Here is a 12,866-nt window from a genome sequence, read left to right on the forward strand (position 1 = left end):
TTTTCAATTTAGCTCTTTAAAAACTAGAATATTGACATTATTATTACTGTGTGTATATACATGACTGCATGACCAATATGATTCTGCAACCTGTACACTCAGAAAAATGAGAAATTATATCCCATCTGATTCAAATATATGATGTCAAGGTCATTGTACTGTCATATGTAACTAATTAAAATGAATAAAAAATTTAAAAAAAAATAAAAATAGGATAGTTTCAATTTCATTTTTTCCACTATTAAGTGAAATAATAAAATATGTTGAATAGTTAGTTGTGTTCTCTGTGATATAAAAATATTAGGAATTTGATAGAAAATGATATGTGCTGAAAGTTCTGGGCCTCTAATGACAGTTGTATCTAAAAGTTTTTCTAGAAATGATAAGAATGGTTTATCCCACCATGACTGAAATGTAAATATCTCTGTACCACTGTAAATGTTAACTTCTAATTAACAATAAAAACCTGACAGCAATGCCACTTGAAGAATTGACATAATTGGCCTTGCTTTTTTCCTGCTGCTCATCTAGGTTACTTTATATTTTATTGTATGTAGATTGTTTCTATAGGCTAGCTTTGTGTGAATATTTAAAATACTAACTAGGGTGATGAAAACCTGGGCACATTCTAGAAATTTAACCCAAACAGCAAGGGGCTTTGAATGTTTGGTTTGGATTTCATTCTCTCTGCCAATTTAGCATTTCTGAGGACAGGTACTGTTGAAATTCAAAGATACTATGAAAATGAAAAGCAAGTACTGCAGAAATGAGAGTGTATTTGAACTAAACCCTTAACTGATAGATTAATTTGGAAACCTTTGGTTCTTTAATACTCTGATTTTTAACTTTGGTATTTTAACTATAGGGCATTGATATTGTAGTTTTCAAAAAATATTTCCAAATTCTTTCTCCAGAAGGAAAGACTTAAAAGTGAAATTGGGCACAAGTTTGGGGCCAAATTATCATTTTTGTTAGCAGAACATCATAAAAAATCCTTCATGTTTGCCCATATCCAGGGCTGGCACATTTTGAGGTCTGTACTGAAGAATGTTTATTTTGCTTATTTTAAAATACAATAGCATTTGGTGCTCAATTAAGCACAGTAGTGCTTAAATTACTTATGATGTGTAATGAGATTAGAGTATATATCCAGATACTATCTGCTCAATTTTTTCATTGTCATACCTTGGGTTCATATGATCTTCTTGCCACTGTTCAGAATATGCCTTTTCAAATAGTTTGATACAGTTTCTGATATAAATCTTTTGCATTTTAATTTGAAGTTCCTTTGTGGACATTTCTTTCAAAGAGAAAACCTAGAGTGTTTTCTCTTTAACACTATCTTTTAAAGGGGTAAAGTCATAGAAATACAATCAGCATGTGAAATTCATTACAAATCTTGCTCAAAGAGTTTAATATAGGCAGCAGAGAATTTAGTAACTTCCATAAAGAAAAACCAAGGTCATTTTTTAGCATGAGCCTTGTGTATAATTTTACATCTGGCAGCATGGACCACTAAAGTACATAACATTATAAATAATGGACTTTTAGGCCTCTCCTTAACAACCATTATCAGGTACACATTTGTATGGCTTTATGGTAGCAGTGAATGCAATCAGAGTGATAGCCAGCACTGAAATCACTCAGAAGCCTCCCTCGATCCATCTGTTCATTATACAATCTCAGTAGGAGCCCAGTCATTCTAGGAATATTCAACTCTCCCAGCACTCATACCTCTGCAGTTCTTAACCTCTACATTTGTTCTTGTCTCTCCTATTCTTGGGTGCTACTTTTTCCCCATCCCTGTCCTAAGAGTTACTCAATCATACTCCTTAAGCTCCACTGTCTTTTCTCCTCAATATCTTCTTTCTGCATATCCCTTACCAACCAGCCCCTTTTCTCAATAACTTCTCCTACTTTTACACTCCCAGAAAAGCAAAGCGAAACAAATTTTCAAAAGTTATGTATTTCCCTCCTCCTCCTCCTTCTTTTCCCTGACTTAAATGGTAAATTTCCTAGTCTTCTATCAAAATACTCCATTATCTACTAAAAAGGCATGGTGAACCAGTTGATATTAATGAAACTGTTAGTCTGCTTTATATCTGTAATTGGAGGGAAATAGCTCCTACCATGCTCTAAAAATCAAACAAGGCACCCTACCTATACCTGTTATAAAGTCTGACAGAGTTGATCTCAACAAATATCATTGATTATTTTTAAAACTCTACCTTCCTTTGAAATGACTTCTCTGGGTTCTTCCAACAATGAATGACCATCCTCTTTTTCTCAAATTTCAGGGGAAAGTTGAGTGTGGTGTACTACCTAAAGGTATTCCTCTTTATTGTGACACCGGCTCCTAGTACCATGTTTTGCACAGACTCACCCATATTTCTGAAGCCTATTTCAAACAGTCACATAAAGTTCAGGGGCCAGTTCAAATGCTGTCATATACCCCGCTAATTTTAAAGATGAGGAAACTCTGGCCCAGGGGCATGAAATAAAAAAAGAAATGGGAATTTAAACTCAAAGTTCTATGTATTCAGCACAGGGATCCAGAACCTATCATGATACCAAATTGCTGGCACCACCTCTGGATTTTGTTTTCCTTGGTGAAAGGCCCCATTGTTCAGAACTGGGATCTGAGGGAAATGCAGCTGCTTCCTTTTCCCTTTGACCTTAATTCTTTCAAACTATCCAAACCAAAGACAGATAAGAAATCTCTCTTTGCATGAGATGTGGGGAGATATATATATATATATATATATATATATATATATATATATAGTCTATTATATATATAATAGACTCCTGCAATGAGTAAGTGGACTCCCAGTCCAGCCGCAGAGCCCATTCTGCTGCTGCAAGCCTGCTTGCATAGGTGTAGGCTGCCAGCTAGCTGGAGCCCAGACACAGTCAGGACACAGACCTTGGCAGGGCAGAAACCTACTGGGCGTGGCCTAGGACCGGAGGCGGGGCTCGGCCAGAGCCCACTGGGCGTGGCTTTCGACTAGGTAGGGCGTGGCCGGGGCCCGCTGGGCGTGGCTTTGAACTAGGTTGGGCGTGGCCGGGGCCCCTTGGGCGTGGTCTAGGGCTAGGGGCGGGGAAAAGACCAAAGGGAAAAGTAAAGTGGGAGGGCAGTGGGGAGACGGAAAAGGCGGGCAAGTTGGCCTTGCCCTGGGTCCCTGGGGAGAAGGCGGCGAGCTGCGAGTGGAGGGAAGGTGCCCGAGAACCGGAGCGGGCGCGGAAGCTGTGGGCCTGGTAGGAAGGGTGGGGCCCGACGCTGGGGCCGGGGACCAGGCCTGGGGAGCCCGGAGGCGGCAGCCCAGGAGAAAGATTTTGAAGCAGCCTGGGCTGAGGCTCTGCTGCCCTCCCCATGCGCCCGGGGACGGCTGCAGACTGGGAGCGCAGACTGCAGGAGCCTGGCCTAGGAAGCTGTCCTGGGCTCCGACGGCTGCTTGCCCCAAGTCTGAAGTCCCTAGAAGCCTGACTTGAAGGCGAGAGACTGAGGGTCGCCCCTTGAGGCGCCAGCTCCGCGCTGTTGGTGTCTTTGGGCATCTGTGCCGAGGCAGGGGGGCCTGTTCTCTGCTCGTGCTCCCTTAATAAGCTTTGGACCTCATACCGCTCAGCCTAGGGCCTTAGCCTTGGCATTTATTTTTACCGTCTCTCGGTTCTTCTGTCATAAAGATATTCCAAACACTCGTGTGCGCCTCCCTAGGGATAATGGGCCAGGTATGCGCAGGCGTGGTTTGGGTGTTTGTAAACACGCCTCAGGTGCAGTGGTACCTGCCTGGGAGGACATTTGCAGATGGGAACTTTCGTGTTATGTAGAAATCCTAGTTCATTCGTCCTTAAATCACTTCTAGAGTGGAGGAAACTGACAAGCATTTATTCCTGTCCTAAAGGGTCTTCACATTCCTTGTCGCAGAGAATGAATGTTGTAAGAAAAGAGGCCTAGGACTTATGACGTCTACTTAGCCTGTTACATTTGATTTTACATAGACAGTAGGCATGTTCGGCAGCTATCCTCAAGGCCTGGTGTAATTCCAGAAATAACTCACCTCTTTCAAAAAGAAATCCCAGTGCAAACTGCAAAAAAATAAAAACCCAAATTTCTTTTTTAAAGGGGGGAGGTATTAGAATATTTGCTGACTGTTGTTGTAAAACATGCAACTTAATTTTTAAGAAGATAGTTGAAGCACCAGATTTGCAAAGTATGAATTTATAAAATTATATTTTCATTTGTGTAAGTTGGATGATGCTTTAGTGTTAGATGTCATTAAAACATATAATATAGATTTTTTTACATAAATGAGGAAATACATTTTATTCCTATGGCTTGATTTTAAAATCATTATAGGAATGACCACATGCTCACACCTACTTTTTTTCTTTTCTTTTCCTTTTTTCTTTTCTTTTTTCCCCTGACCATAGAAGTTAATGGCCAGGAGGAGTGGTGTCTGAGTCCTGCACTCTGTAGTGTTGTCTACAACACAGCACTGTACTCGCATGGTACAGATGAGAATGTTAAGTAAGTCACAGGGAGCCACAGTGCCCAAAAGTTTAAAGGCAGAAAAAAAAAATGTTTTTCTGACTCTAAAACCTGTACTCTTACCCTTGGACCACCCCACACTTTGTACATCACTCGTCTGCCCTCTATCCAACAAGGACTAAAGGTACAGGGCAGTGAGAGTGGTTGCTGTTTTAAAGAACTTTGGACCTATAATGAGGAAACTCTAATTCTAGCTCTTGTTCCAGCTCTGTGACTTTGTATAAGTTGTTTATCTTGTCTAGGCACATGAAGGTAATTAATTTCTAGGTCTCTGCTTGATTTAATAGTGTATGGGTTTATGAAAATCAGATCCTGATTTTAGCATTTAATGATATTTTCAGTATTCTTTGATGTTGAAATTATCAAGTAGTCAGGAAGGATGGATTTATTCAATCAATAAATATATGCTTGTACCTAGATATGCACTGGCACTACAATAGAGACCAGGAAAAAAAAAAACCAGAAAAATGGAGAAGGGAGCACTTTGGACATAGTGATACAGAAGAGGCCTCATCAATGAGATTGCTTTGGAAGGAGAAGGACTTGATGTTCATTTCTATCACTGAGTCAACAAGGACAGAAGAGGCACGAAAGGATGATACACTCTAGAAATTGCCAGAAGGCTGGAGTGTCTATAGCTTGAGTGATTGGCCCAAGAGCAAGTTGGAAAGCTGCATGGGACAGGTTGTGCTGGGCTTTGGGCAGTCTGCTAAGGACTCTATATTTTAGTGTAATAGCTACTGGGAGCCACTGGAAGATTTTAGACAGGGAAGTAACATGAAGATGGCTATGATGAAGCCCAAACAAATGCTGATGATGGCTCAGGTCGGGGTAGTACAGAGGAGCTGAAGAAAGTAGAATTTTCAAATGTCACTTTAACAGTAGTGCCTTCCTGACCACCTAGTTTAAAAGAACCTTACAGTACCCCTCACACACCCTAGCATACTCCTACTCCCTTTACATTCCCTCCATGTTATTTATTCCTGTATGATATGCTGTATGTTTTATTTGTAAATTGTTATTTACTCCTCCCTTAAGAATGTCAAGTACTTGAAGACTGAGTTTCTTTCTTTCTTTTCTTTATTTTTTTTGCCTGTTTTGTTTACTGTTGATTCTCCAGCAGCTAATGCTGTGTCTTATGCAAAGTATGATCTTAATGCATATTTATTGAATGAATGGATTTGTTAAGTATTTTGGATTTTGATTCTGTAGAACTTGCTGATGAATTGAATATAGTAGTGAGAGAAAAGGAAAATTCAAAGGTGATTCTCCGTTTGCTAGCTTAAAAACAGGGCGGATGTCAATGTTAATTGCCAAGAAGAGGAAGGTAAGGGAAAGAACAAATTGGGGATCAGGATGGGAGCTAGAAAGTTGTATTTCATACATGTTAAGTCTGTGGTACGTGGATTAGTTATCTACTGCTACGTTTTTAAAGTGCCCTAAAATTTAGCAAATTAACAGCAGGCATTTATTATCTCATAGTTTCTGTGAGTTTGGATTTTTGCATGTAGTTTGCTTGGGTGGTTCTGGCCCAAGGTCTCTTATGGGTTGTCGTCATCACAAGGCTTAATGGGGGCTGAAAGATCTGCTGCTTAGCTCTTCCATATGACTGTTGACAGACTACAGCTGACTCTTGGCTGAAGATCTCAGTTCCTTACCTCATAGATCTCCATGAGGGCAGCTTATAACATGGCTTCATCCAGAGTGAATCCAAGAAAGAAAGAGAACCCATATTGAAGCCACAGTCATTTTAGAACCTGATTTCAGAAGTGGCATGCTATCACTTCTGCCATATGCAACTGATCACACAGACCAAACCTGGTATGGACTGCAGGGAAGTACACAAGGGGTAAGTGCCAGGAGGGTTGGTTGTTGGGAGCACTATAGAGGCCACCTGCTACAAGGTCAGGTTGCTGTGGTTTGAATGTGGTTATTCTCCCAACAGTTCAAGCAGTGGACACTCAGTGCCCAATGTAATGGCATTGAGAGACAGTGGAATGTTTAAGTGGTGTGATATAGTGGGAGATAATTAGATCATAGGAACACTGTCCTCAGAAGAGATTAACACCTATTTCTTGGGAGTGTATTAGGTCTTGTGGAAGTGGATTGGTGAACAGGAGAGGTACCTGTTATAAAGCAAAGCCACTCTACTCTGCCTGTTGCTGTTTTCTGCACATGCCGCTTGCCACTCTCATGTGCACCTTCACCAGGTGTTGCCATCTGCCATGTTGTGATGTATCCTGAAGACCTTCACCAGCGGCTGAACAAATGGGACTGCCTGATCTTGGATTTTCAGCCTCCAAAACTGTGGACTAACTAAATCTTTACTAAAAGTATCCAGTGTCAGATGTTTTGTTAGAGCAACACAAAATGGACTAAGTTAGATGTCTAAATGGAAATGCCACATAGGCTGTTGGGTACAGTAAACTATAGCTCACAGGAAGGGTCTGGGATACAGATAATTATTTGGAAGTCATTAGCCATGACATATTAAACTTTTTGGAAATATACAAGAGGACCCAGTGAGAGAATATAGGGAGGAAGAGGACATTTGACCTGGTCCCAAGAAGCCTAACACTTCGAGGACAGTAAAGAGGATCCAGTAGAAGTGTGACCAGGGCTGGAAGAAGATGATCAGGACAGTGTATATTTAGATTTCACTGAATAAGTGTCCCCTTCCACAGGAAGGGCAGAAAAATATTTTGTATTTGGCTGAAGTGGAAATCATTTCTGAAATAAAAGTATAATTTAACTCAATTTAAAGTGTGAGGAGTTAAATTTTAAGCCAGACGGTAGCAGGAAAGAGAACACACAGAGATTGACATTTAGAATCCTGAGAAGTACATGTGTGTGTGGTATGCTCCTGGTCTGGGACTTGTCAATAGGTCCCTGTGAAGATAGTAAGTAGAGAAGCCCTCACCTAGCCTACCTACTGTGCATAGGTGAAGATCTGAACCACAGATATCCAGGAATTTCTGTCTCCAATTTACCAGTCTTGGGAGCCTCAGAGAAGGGGCTGCCCATGCTCATCTTATAAATAATGCACTTTTACTGTTGGAGAGATGGCAGGTGCATGAGTTCCCATAATGCCTTGGTCAGCCTTGTGATTTTAATCAAAGGAGGCAAAAAATAGCATTTTGATGCAAAGATTTTAGAGATTGCTCTTCTAATTAAATCTGAAGACAAAATGATGATCTGTATAGCATGAGATGAACTTGGACTGTGTTCACCCTTGCTTCTGTGTACTTTACATGAGGAGCCATTCTTCCCAAATATTTCAATAAACCATAGAGTAACCATATTGAAAATTCCTGGTTAACTCTATCCTGGCAGTGGCCCTGTGAACTTGACTGAGATGGTTGTTAATGTCTATTTTTTCATATAACGAAAAAATGTGGCTCAATTATTTATTTATTTATTTGCTGCTCTTTTGTATTTTCAATGGTCTAGGATTTTCCTAAAAAAAACTTTTAGAATAAAAGAATGAAAGTCTCATTCATGGACATGAAGAAGTAGGAGGACAAAAAGAAGAAAACACCTGGCCACCTGGTATAAACTGGCCCTGTTTGTGAAAGCCATACCTCCCTAGATATAAATGCCTCTCAAATATCCTGTTTTCCCAGTGTGGGAGTCATGAGTGTTATCCATTTCTATGTCCCCTTCCAGCCACATATGGCCATGTGAAAGGTTTACCCAATGAAATATAAGTGGAGGGATGTGTGCTACTTCCCAGTGAAAGTTTTCAGGGCCAGTGAAAGCTCCATCAGAATCTCTTTCTCTCTGTCACAGTGAGCCTACAGATAGTGGCATTTCTGTCAGCCTGGGCCATGGAATGAGGACAATGAGCATAAACCCCTGCCACCCTGTATTAGGTATATATATGATGAGCTAGAAATAAATATTTATTGCATTTAGACCCTCAGATTTGAGGCTCTGTTTGTTACTGCAACCCATCCTCACCTAGCCTACCTACCATACACAGGTGAAGGTCTGAACCACAGATATCCAGGAATTTCTGTCTCCAGTTGACCAGACTTGGGAGCCTCAGAGAAGGGGCTGCACAGGCTCATCTTATAAATAGTGCTCTTTTACTTTTGGAGAGATGGCAGGTGCATGAGTTCCCATAATGCTTTGGTCAGACTTGTGATTTTAATCAAAGGGGGCAAAAAATAGCATTTCAGTGCTTAATTACATTCTGTAAGGGCAGCCAGTGTTAAAGTAGAAAGGCTCAAAACCTGCAAGAGGTAGAAATTAAGGCCCTAATTTTTAGTTTGATACAGCTTATATATTTTAAAACTTTCAGTGTGCTGCTAAGTTTTCTAACTCATGGGTGAGTTGCGCAAAGATAGTTCTTCCCAAATGTAGTTATCAGTGGAAGCATCTCAGAAATCACTTTGTCACCAAAGAACTTTTGAAATGAATCCTATATACTTACCATTGACTATTTTTTTTATGCAGCTTTAGAGCATATTTTAAATATGATTTCCTGGCTCTCTTATTTCAGATGTAGGAGTATCAGACCTCGACTTTCATCCTGGAGGCAATGTGTTCCCTGTTTTACTGTGACTTAAACAGAAGTGAAGCAGGGAGCATTTTGCTTTGGGCAGAGCTGCGCTGCATTCTGAGGGATGTTGGCTATAAATCCAGCCTCCCTAGAGGTTAACAATCAAAGTTCTCCCCCTCTCGTACTCCGACGAGTGATATGATGATGATAAATTGCTTGGACATGACTGCCCCAAGCACTAGCATGATGAATTGTGTTGTTCAGGGCACGACCAAAGATTCTCTATTGTCAGTCTGCGATGCAGAATATTGACAATATTCATAAATACGCACGCTTCTGCCAATTTTGGTCTCTGCTTTGCATATTAAATTCTGTTTTCACAGGTCATGGTTCTTAGTTCTTAACCATCTCTATTTTCCACTAAATTCACATAGATAATCAGCCTTCTGTTCTTTTTTTTTTTTTTCAATTTCCTACTCATTAAAAGGGTGTGAGGTGTGCTCAATTGTGTACAGTAAACACTGTCTTTCTTCACAGAAACTGTTAAAATAGTCATTATTAGTCTTTTCACTAAATCTGGAGTAAAACAGCTTATCTTGCAGTGGCTTAATTGGGTAATTATTTGGTGTTTGAAAAGCAGTTTGAATGGAATATTGGTAAATATTGTTAATTTAATTCTCTTCTGTGTAATTGAAATCGCATTGCATTTACAAAATCCTCAGTATTAGTAGGTTCCAACAAAGGATGCTTTCTGATATTGTTTACTATTACTAAGATTATTTATATATTGATTTTTTAAAATATTATAACTATTTCCGTAAATTCTAAAAATTCACATTTCTGTATGTCTCATTATATTTCTCACATTTCTGAAAATTTAAATGTTGTCCATCTTACTGTTTAAAAGTTCGGAGGAAAGATCCTCAGTTCAGGGCTATTTTATATCATACAGCTTCTCTGTATGTTGTGATATCTGCTTAACTTTTCAACAAGCTTTCCTGTTATACCCTGACAAATAATTGAAATGATGATTTATTTGGTCTAGGTCCATACCCTAAGCTATAACCTGATTGTCACAAACTGTGTCAAAAACAGTTAGGCAATTTCCATGTTCAGCCGGCTTTTCTACAGATTTCCTGTTCAGTTTATAGATCCAGAACCCCTAGGTGTAATTAAAGGCCATTTCTGTAGCTTACATTAAATGACCTCCAGTACTGACTATATATATATTTTTGCTTGGGTTGCCAAAATAAAATATGAAAACTGGGTGGCTTACAAAATAGAAATGAATTTTCTCACGGTTCAGGAGACTGGAAGTCCAAGATCGTTGTATCAGTAGAGTTGGTTTCTTCCAAGGCCTCTCTCCTGGACTTGCAGATGGCCCTCTAACCCCTCTCTTGGTCATCACATGGTCTTCTCTCTGTGTGTTTCTGTATCTATCCTAACCCCCTCTTCCTGTAAGGACACTAGTTCTATTACGAACACAATAACAACTACACTTTAATTAAATACCTCTGCAAAGACCCTATCTGTGAGTACAATCACATTCTAAAGTACCATGAGTTAGTACTTTAATACATGAAGGTTTGGGGGACCAAATTCAGCCCATAATCCTGCCCTGCATTCATAATGGTCTCTGTTTGAAAAATGACCATTTTTGGAGTAATTTCCTTTGATTATCTTATATGAGCAGCCAGGTGATGACTGCAAATGTTTGGAGGATCCGCTCAATTTATTAGTTTCTCCTTAACATTATTTGGGGGAGAGATTTATGCTTATGACTTAAAACATTGAAAGAATTAGGTAGAAACTGAAGCAACATTATTAAATGAATTTGGGAGAGATTCTTAAACAGTCAACAACAAAAAAAAAACATACATAATGAACTACAACCATCAAAATATTTAAGAACCTGCAGATATTTTTACCCAAACATATGGTTTCTGGATCAAAAAGTTTCTATGATTAGTCTTCAGACTCACACCAGCTAAAAGGAAAAAGAATAGAATGTGCTTGGGCCTGTCTCAGCTCTTCTCTCCATGAGGTGGTATCTTCAGTTTATGGTGCTTAGTGTGTTGTATGTTGTTATCTCCATATCATCACTGAAAATGTCTAAGAAATCAGGAGTCTCTGAAGCGAGAAGTGAGCCCATGGAGCTAGCAAAGCCCTTACATTTGAAGATAGTGGGAAATGGGATAGAATAAAAGACATCAGTTTCACAATTATCTGTCCACATATGCCATGTATACTAGTGTGGATTTTGGAAAGTTTTGCACTGTTCCTTCAGAACAGAATCACAGTCAGGATGTGGTGGCACACACCCGTAATCCCAGCTACTTGGAAGACTCAGGCAGGAGGATCACAAGTTCCAAGAAAGTCTGGGCAATTAGCATAACCATGTCTCAAAAATTAAATAAAATAAAATAAAAAGGACCAGGGATGTAGCTCTGTGATAGAGTGCCCCTGGGTTCAAATCCCAGAACTGCCAGAAAATTTTAAAAAGAACAGAATCATAGGTTTTCATTTTTTGTTTCTATCAAACAAAACAAAACAAAAACCCCAAACACAACCTTTTCTAGAAAACCAGAAGGCAGAAATCGTATAGGATCACTTTGTGGGTATATAAGAGGATGTCAGTGAAGTTTGAGATATTGGTGGTTTTAAATAAGTTGTAAAAGGATGAATTTTACCTTTAAAAATTATTTTACATTGGATGTTATTGTTTTAATGGTAACTATAGAGGGGTTCACAATGCTATAGCCTCTACATTTGTTAATTTTTGAAAACGTTCATGTTAAAAAGTTTAAAAGAACTTTTTAAAAAAGAAAAAAATGAACATAGAAATGAACATAGTATCCCGAGCTGCAAAATTGGGTACATTTTCAGGACAGATTAAGTGAGATATAGACATGCATATGTTAGACAATACACATGTAAGTAGAATGTGGTTTTAACTACCAGTTGCTCCCTAGAACAGTACCGTTGAAATTCTCATCCAAGAATGGCTCTGAGAGTTCCTTTCCTAGTTTTGGCCTAGATTATTTGACACATATTTATTCATCATGCTCTGGCATACAGTATGTCTATGACTTTTATGAGCCAGTGATTTTCTATAAGTTAGAGATTTTCCCAGGCTCTCAGACTGCACTTCCTCCAAGTTCAGTCTTTGATTTCAGAGACTTTCTGTTTGCCACTGCACAAACCACTCAACCCAGGAACTTACGAAGAGGGCACTTTCCTCCAATGCACCATGTCTGGCTGGTGCCTTCTTCCCAGTACTTTCTATAAGAACATCCTCTGCTGTTGCAGAAGGAATCTTACTGACATTAGACAAGAATGTCATTAGGAAAGTATAGTTCTTCCCCGAGTGTTCTGCAAAGGAGTCATGCTCTGAAGTCCTTTCCCTTTCGGTCACTTGCAGAGCCTATCCACGTTTTCCCAGTCTTCACATCTAAGATTGGAAACTATTTCTGGGCCTCACTTGTGAGTCTCGCATTTCTGCACAAGTCTCAGGCCTGATGTAGATTTCCTTTTGCTTTTGTGTGGCTTTGAACTTGCCCCATTTTTATTCAGTAAAGTTCAACTTCAAGAGTGGTCCTCTTTCTCCTGTGTACTAATATTTTGCAGTAACTCAGCATGTCAGTAGTATAGAACCTGCTATTTCAAGTACTGACAGTATAGACACTTTGACTCTGCAACCATATTTGATATGGCAGATATACATAGAATGAGAAGGTTCTTGCAAATAGAATGGCAATGCTCTTCTTTGACATTTTTCATAACTCTCTGGCCTTAGCCTTTCACTTTTGTCCA

At 39.4% G+C, this 12,866-nt stretch overlaps 1 protein-coding gene across 1 annotated transcript in view; it reads left to right on the forward strand.

Moving 5' to 3' along the window:
* The first annotated feature begins 3,159 nt into the window (after positions 1–3,159).
* Pter (phosphotriesterase related) overlaps positions 3,160–12,866 on the forward strand; it is a 60,910-nt gene continuing 51,203 nt past the window's right edge. Inside the window, 1 exon segment of the mRNA XM_026408129.2 lies at positions 3,160–3,258. The gene's annotated coding sequence lies outside the window, so the exon portion shown is untranslated.

The sequence above is a fragment of the Urocitellus parryii genome, chromosome 9, assembly GCF_045843805.1.
Source record: "Urocitellus parryii isolate mUroPar1 chromosome 9, mUroPar1.hap1, whole genome shotgun sequence".
NCBI lineage: Eukaryota > Metazoa > Chordata > Mammalia > Rodentia > Sciuridae > Urocitellus > Urocitellus parryii.